The sequence below is a fragment of the Ochotona princeps genome, chromosome X (assembly GCF_030435755.1).
Source record: "Ochotona princeps isolate mOchPri1 chromosome X, mOchPri1.hap1, whole genome shotgun sequence".
NCBI classification, from domain to species: Eukaryota; Metazoa; Chordata; class Mammalia; order Lagomorpha; family Ochotonidae; genus Ochotona; species Ochotona princeps.
In genome coordinates, this window is record NC_080865.1 from 91406464 (window position 1) to 91412463 (window position 6000).

At 40.3% G+C, this 6000-nt stretch overlaps 1 protein-coding gene across 2 annotated transcripts in view; it reads right to left on the minus strand.

The window, feature by feature from the left end:
- Positions 1 to 6000, minus strand: part of HS6ST2 (heparan sulfate 6-O-sulfotransferase 2) — a 296226-nt gene that overhangs the window by 178397 nt on the left and 111829 nt on the right. The gene's annotated exons all lie outside the window — the stretch shown is intronic.

Sequence of the window (6000 nt, forward strand, 5' to 3'; positions counted from 1 at the left end):
GGCTCAAATACTTGTGTCCCTGCCACCCACATGAGAAACCCAGATGGTGTCCCAGTCTCAGCTAGGCCCAGATTCAGCTGCTGCAAACATTTGGGGACAGAACATGTGGATGGAAGGTATCTGTCTCTCTCTTCCTTTCAAATCAATAAACACAAATACTTTTTGTTTAAAGAAAAAAAAACCAAAGATCTAATTTTCTGTTGTCCGTGTCTAGAGATAAGTGTAGAACAACAGAGTTTGCATGGATTTAGAGTCAGAGAGAATTGTCAGTTTAAATTTAGACTCTGGTACATACTAAGTGTGATACAGATCAATTACTTGACTTTTCTCTGTACACCTGCTTCCTGGGAATGACTGTGTGCATCAAATTAGCTCCTTATATATATTCTGTACTTGGTCCTTTATAGGGCCTGTAATGTAGAGGAGTGCTCAGTCAGGATCAATTTGCATTGCTTTTCCTGCTAGGCGCAGTTCTAACTATATTCTCAGGGCCTTCTCCTACAGAGTCTCCCACACCCTATGTGCAGGACACATACAACATGGAGCCTTTCCCTACCCACAGCAAGTGGTCCCTTTCTGCTGCTTCTGCTGTGACTCTCCAGCCTGCAATGCCTTCTCTTTAGCCTGATAAGGTCTGACTCATATTTCAAAACTAATCAAATGCCACTGCCTACTTGAAACTTTTCCATCCCCCTCTATGTTTCATGTACACACTTCATCTGGAAAATTCCTGTTGGCTTGTCTTGATTTATGGCTGTATATCTGCTAACTTGCCTTCCTCGCTTGACTCTAACCTTCTTAAGCATACAGATTCTGTATTAATACCCAGCATATATATATTTGTATATATAATACATATATATGTGTGTGTGTGTGTGTGTGTGTGTGTGTATTTTAATACCCAGCACCCAACACTCAAAATACTGGTGCAAACAAATTGGATTGAAGCTATATATTAGGCCAGTGAGGATTTAAAACTCAAAGAACAAATATTTAAGGCCTATTTTAGGATATAATGAAATGTATGTTTATATATTCAATCATTGAGTAATATAATAATATCCACTTATGCAGGGATGATTCAGTGCCAATTATTCTCCCAAGGACTTTACCTATAAAGTCATCGACCCTTTACAACAGCCTGCAAAGTAGTTACATTCATTATTTCAAATTCACAAACTGAGGCTCAAAGAGTTTCAGTAACTTGCCTGAGATCACACAGTATATACAAAACAGAGTGAAATCCCAGTAATATGGATCTAGAACAGCTACTCTCAACTGCCATTGTGTCCTCATGTGTACTCCATTGAGCACTATACTGTGATGGACTAATGTATATTGTAATGAACACTGCAGGAGAATAAGTTGGCAGCACATATGCTCTAGGCTTGGACCCACCAACTGTGTTCTTTGTGTAGTCATTTCACATCTGGAGGCCTCAGTTTCCCTACACGTCCAGATTATATCTGATGATCTTCCTAGTGCCTCTCAGCATATGATTCTTTTTATAGTTTATTCATCTCTCAAAGGCAAGTCCTATTGTTTTAATTGGATTTTATCTCTTCGTTGATTGTCCTACCCCTAGGATTTGCAGAGTGATGACTGGAGTATTCATGCTTTCTTTATGGGGCAATGGAAACATTCCAACACACACCGGAGTCACAATTTTCCAAATCTGAGAATGTATGAAAATCTGTTGGACTGCATATTACAAGTAGTTGAGTTACATGGAGTATTTTTATGTATCAATAGAGCTATTATCAAAAACCTGATATGCTCAGGGTCCCATACATAAACTTGTTCAACCAATTTTTTTTGAGTGATGAACAGTAGTAATACTACATGACATTTAAGATTCAGATTCTAACAACCTATTAATGGAATAGTTTGTACATACTTACCAGTTCTTTGTATGAGAACTGGCACTTCTAAAAGTGCATTCGATTTGGCAGCTAAATAACCCCCTCGCCAACCTACTTTTTCCTTGTCATAGATGTATCAAATTTGTTCTTCACACTGTCTGAATTATTACCTTTTGAATTAATAGGGGTTCAATTAAGAAGGTTTAATTATATTTCTGATAACAATGTTCATGCTTATTCTGCACACGGACAGATTAAACTAGTCTCCATGATTTAAAGGTTATAAATTGCTTTTGAGCTCTTCAAGTGAGAGACCTAATAGGAAAAGATGGTGTCACTACTGTAATTAGTCTTCAGGTACAAAATTTTATTTGAACTAAAAGAGTAGGGAGCCATTGTCAATGATTCTTTTCCAGTTCAAAGGAAATAAAAGCAGCATATTAATTACTGGGAAAATATTCTGCAGTTTGTATAAGAGTCTCTACTGGAGGGCAGTTTTCTTACAATATTTGCTGACTTATAATTAGCTCATGCATAAGGGTGGTGGGGCAAAAGAGAACAGAAAAAGAAATCACCAACGTTGAGATCAAATGTTAAGCCACTATATTTGAGAAAAGCCAATGCCAAAGCCAGTGACTTTGGAGCTCACTCCCAACAAAGAGTAAATGAAGCTTTTGGGCCTTAGGAAGTCTCAATGCGAGCTGGGTTCTGCGCCTCAGTACAAAGAGGCCCATCAGAGCAAGAGGCAGGCAACAGAACCAGCATGGACTCATGGCTCTAATCGGCAGTGATTAGGGAATAAAGCAAAAAGTAAAATAAGGTCACAGCAGGTAAAATTAGGGCAATAGTGGAGGCTACAAAGTTAAGTCTTGGAACATGTAATCAAGGTGATTAAAAACTCCAAGCTGCTCCACCTTGTTACCAGCTCGCCAACTCCCCAAGCACTCTTCACAATCACAGCCAATTGTTCTGCGTTGTAAGTGAGCTCTATCCTAGAGACTTCAGAATGGTCCACTTATATTTGGCTGGCTGCACAGGATTTGGGTCTCCCCACACTCACTTCTGCTCATTAAACCTGACATTTGATGTAGAAACTCAGAGACAATGCTCAAGGAAAAACAAAATGAGAAGATAAGTGGATTTGGGTACAAAACCTGTTTTGAAATCCATGCAGTTTTTCACACCGTATCTTCTATGGAGTTTTTAAGGACTCCTCATAAGCAAAAGGCTTCGGGAGCTTCTGGTTGCCTGCTTGGAAAGAAGAGCCCGGGAGATTCATGCATAGTAATCAGGACAAGAACCATCATAGGGACTCAAGGAGTCAGCAGTTATTTACCTTAGACTCAGGTTACTTCATAACCATTTTGAATAATCCAGTGAATCAGTTCGGATTAGAACGATCTTACAGATCAGTACAACAGCCTTGCAGGGAGCCCTGATTGAAACCAAAATAACTGTTCTTTCCAAACCACCTATTTCTAAAAACTCTGAAAACATTATCTTTTGACTATGTTGATTCTTTTCATTCATCCAGCCAAGCTTTATGGAGTTTCTATCATATGCCTCAAACCTTTGAGAATGATTCCTAGGATGATATCTACACAGAGCCAGCAGCATGCAAATCAATCCAATTCAATAAGCAGCCACTATGGCAGCTATCATGCTAGGAGATACACAAGTGAATAAAAAGAAATTTATAGTCAAAAGCGATTAAAGCAAAGATGCTGGACCCAGACTGCTTGATTTCGAATTGCAGTGCTGTCGCTTGCTAGTTCTGTAAACTTCAGTGAATTGTAATTATTAGTCTCAGTTTCCCCACCTATAAAATGGGTGGAACTTCCTACAGCCATGGTGAGAATGAAATAAATTTGCATATATTCATGTACAGATTTCATATATTCACTTGATTATGCTCATGAAAAATTCATACACACACACACACACATGTATATGCCTGGCACACAGCAAGTGCTCTATATGCACTTCACATTTGGAAGGTATTAGCCATCTGTATCACAAACTTTGTCAAGAAGCTGATGAAAACTCTGGCCTACATGCCGATAATACACATACACATAGATTTGAATCAAGTTTTAAGGAGCTCATGGATTCCCCAATGCTCTGGTGAAGAATCAGACCTCAAATGAGTCTAGAACCCCACCATTTTTTTAAAGATTTATTCATTTTATTACAGCCAGATATACACAGAGGAGGAGAGACAGAGAGGAAGCTCTTCCGTCCGATGATTCACTTCCCAAGTGAGCCGCAACGGCCGGTGCTGCGCCGATCCGATGCCGGGAACCAGGAACCTCCTCCGGGTCTCCCACACGGGTGCAGTGTCCCAAATCTTTGGGCCGTCCTCGACTGCTTTCCCAGGCCACAAGCAGGGAGCTGGATGGGAAGTGGAGCTGCCGGGATTAGAACCGGCGCCCATATGGGATCCCGGGGTGTTCAAGGCGAGGACTTTAGCCGCTAGGCCACGCCGCCAGGCCCGAACCCCACCATTTTTGCCCCACCCCCATGGTTATCAATGGTTGTAGTGGGATGACAAACACTTTTGGTCTTCTTGTGAGACAACACAGGGTAGTTGTCAAGAGCAAGGGTTTTAAGGTAAAAGGGCTGGCAAGCTAAGCTTTCTGAGCCTCAATGACTGTATCTGTAAAACAGAATTGTAACTGCAACTGCCCCATAAGATTGGTACAAGAGATGATAGGAGTTAGGCTTAACCTTTGGCATGTGCCTAGCACCAAGTAAATACTCCACAAGTGTCACTAATATTAATCATATTCATTAGAGATTGGCACAAACTCCCACCTACATAAGGAATGATGATCAGGAAGGCACCATTCTTCAATAGGATTAAAATGAGCACCTGCATTTTTTTTTTTTAAAGCTTACCACCTACAACTAAACCTTTATTCATCTGTAATGGAAGTGTGTGCAAAAATCCACTCTGGGCTCACTAGGGAAGAGCAAAAGGCAAGAGGTTGGTGTCCACTGACTTGCTTACATAACATAAAAGACGGCCTACTTTCTGTGTTATCAGAGCTAATGAAACATGCCAAGAGAAATAGGTAGGTGTGACCAATTGGGAGTTTCTTTCCATTGCACCAGTCTGTTGAATATCTTGCCATATCCTTTGTCATCCAAATAATCAGTGAAAAGCACTGTCAGCCAATCCCGAGAGCATTCAGCAGACAGGTTGTTTAATTAAATATGCCACTGAATGGGCTATAGAATTCTATTGCTTATGCTGACAGGTGAAAGACAGAGGGGACAATTTCCTGGGTTTTTATTTAAGACATATTTTGAATATATCTTCAACAAAGGGTATCCCAGGATGCATTAATTTTTATAAGTTTTTTTTTCTATACCCACTGTATACAGAATGAGTTAGTTGATGAAAACAAATCTAAGTCAGTAATGCTCCCATTGTCCCTACACTGAGAACTCATGTGCAATGGCTGGATCAGGCCATGATGAATGACTCAGACAATATTGCAAAGTGGTGTTGGGAAGTTGTCTCTCTTCCCTCCATTCTCAGTGGTAACTCTTTAAACCTGGACTGAAGAAGCATTCCTTTGTTCCTGCTGGAAATACAGTATTTGTACAGACTGAACGGAAGTGATAAGTTCAAAACATGCCAAGTTTAGGGGTTAAGTGAACACTGTTAACAAAGACTTGCTTAACTTGGGACTCAGACAGCTTTGAAAAAAAAAATACAGAGACCAAAAAATTACAATATCAATCAACAGTTGGGCTAACAGTACAGAAGGTCTGGTCAAATAGGATTTCCAAGACAATGAGCTAAGAACTGGAGAGCTAAGATCTCACTAGAATCAACTAGTAACCAGGGCCCCTCTTTGGAGCAGAAACCACATGTGAACAGAAGCAGGAGTGCTTCTTTGAGAACTAACTCTTAAAAACAAATGGGGAAGAAAGGCAAGGTCCAAAAGCAGCATTCTCTTTTTAGGGAAGCTTGATTACTCAGCGGAAAATCTTCTCCTTTTTTCACCTGTAGACAGAATCACAGTTGACTTGCTGCACAATCACATGCATTGCCAGAGTCAAGCACTTGACATACCAAATAACAGAGCTTTCAAATGAGCTTTCTCCAGCAGTACCTCCCCCTTTACTA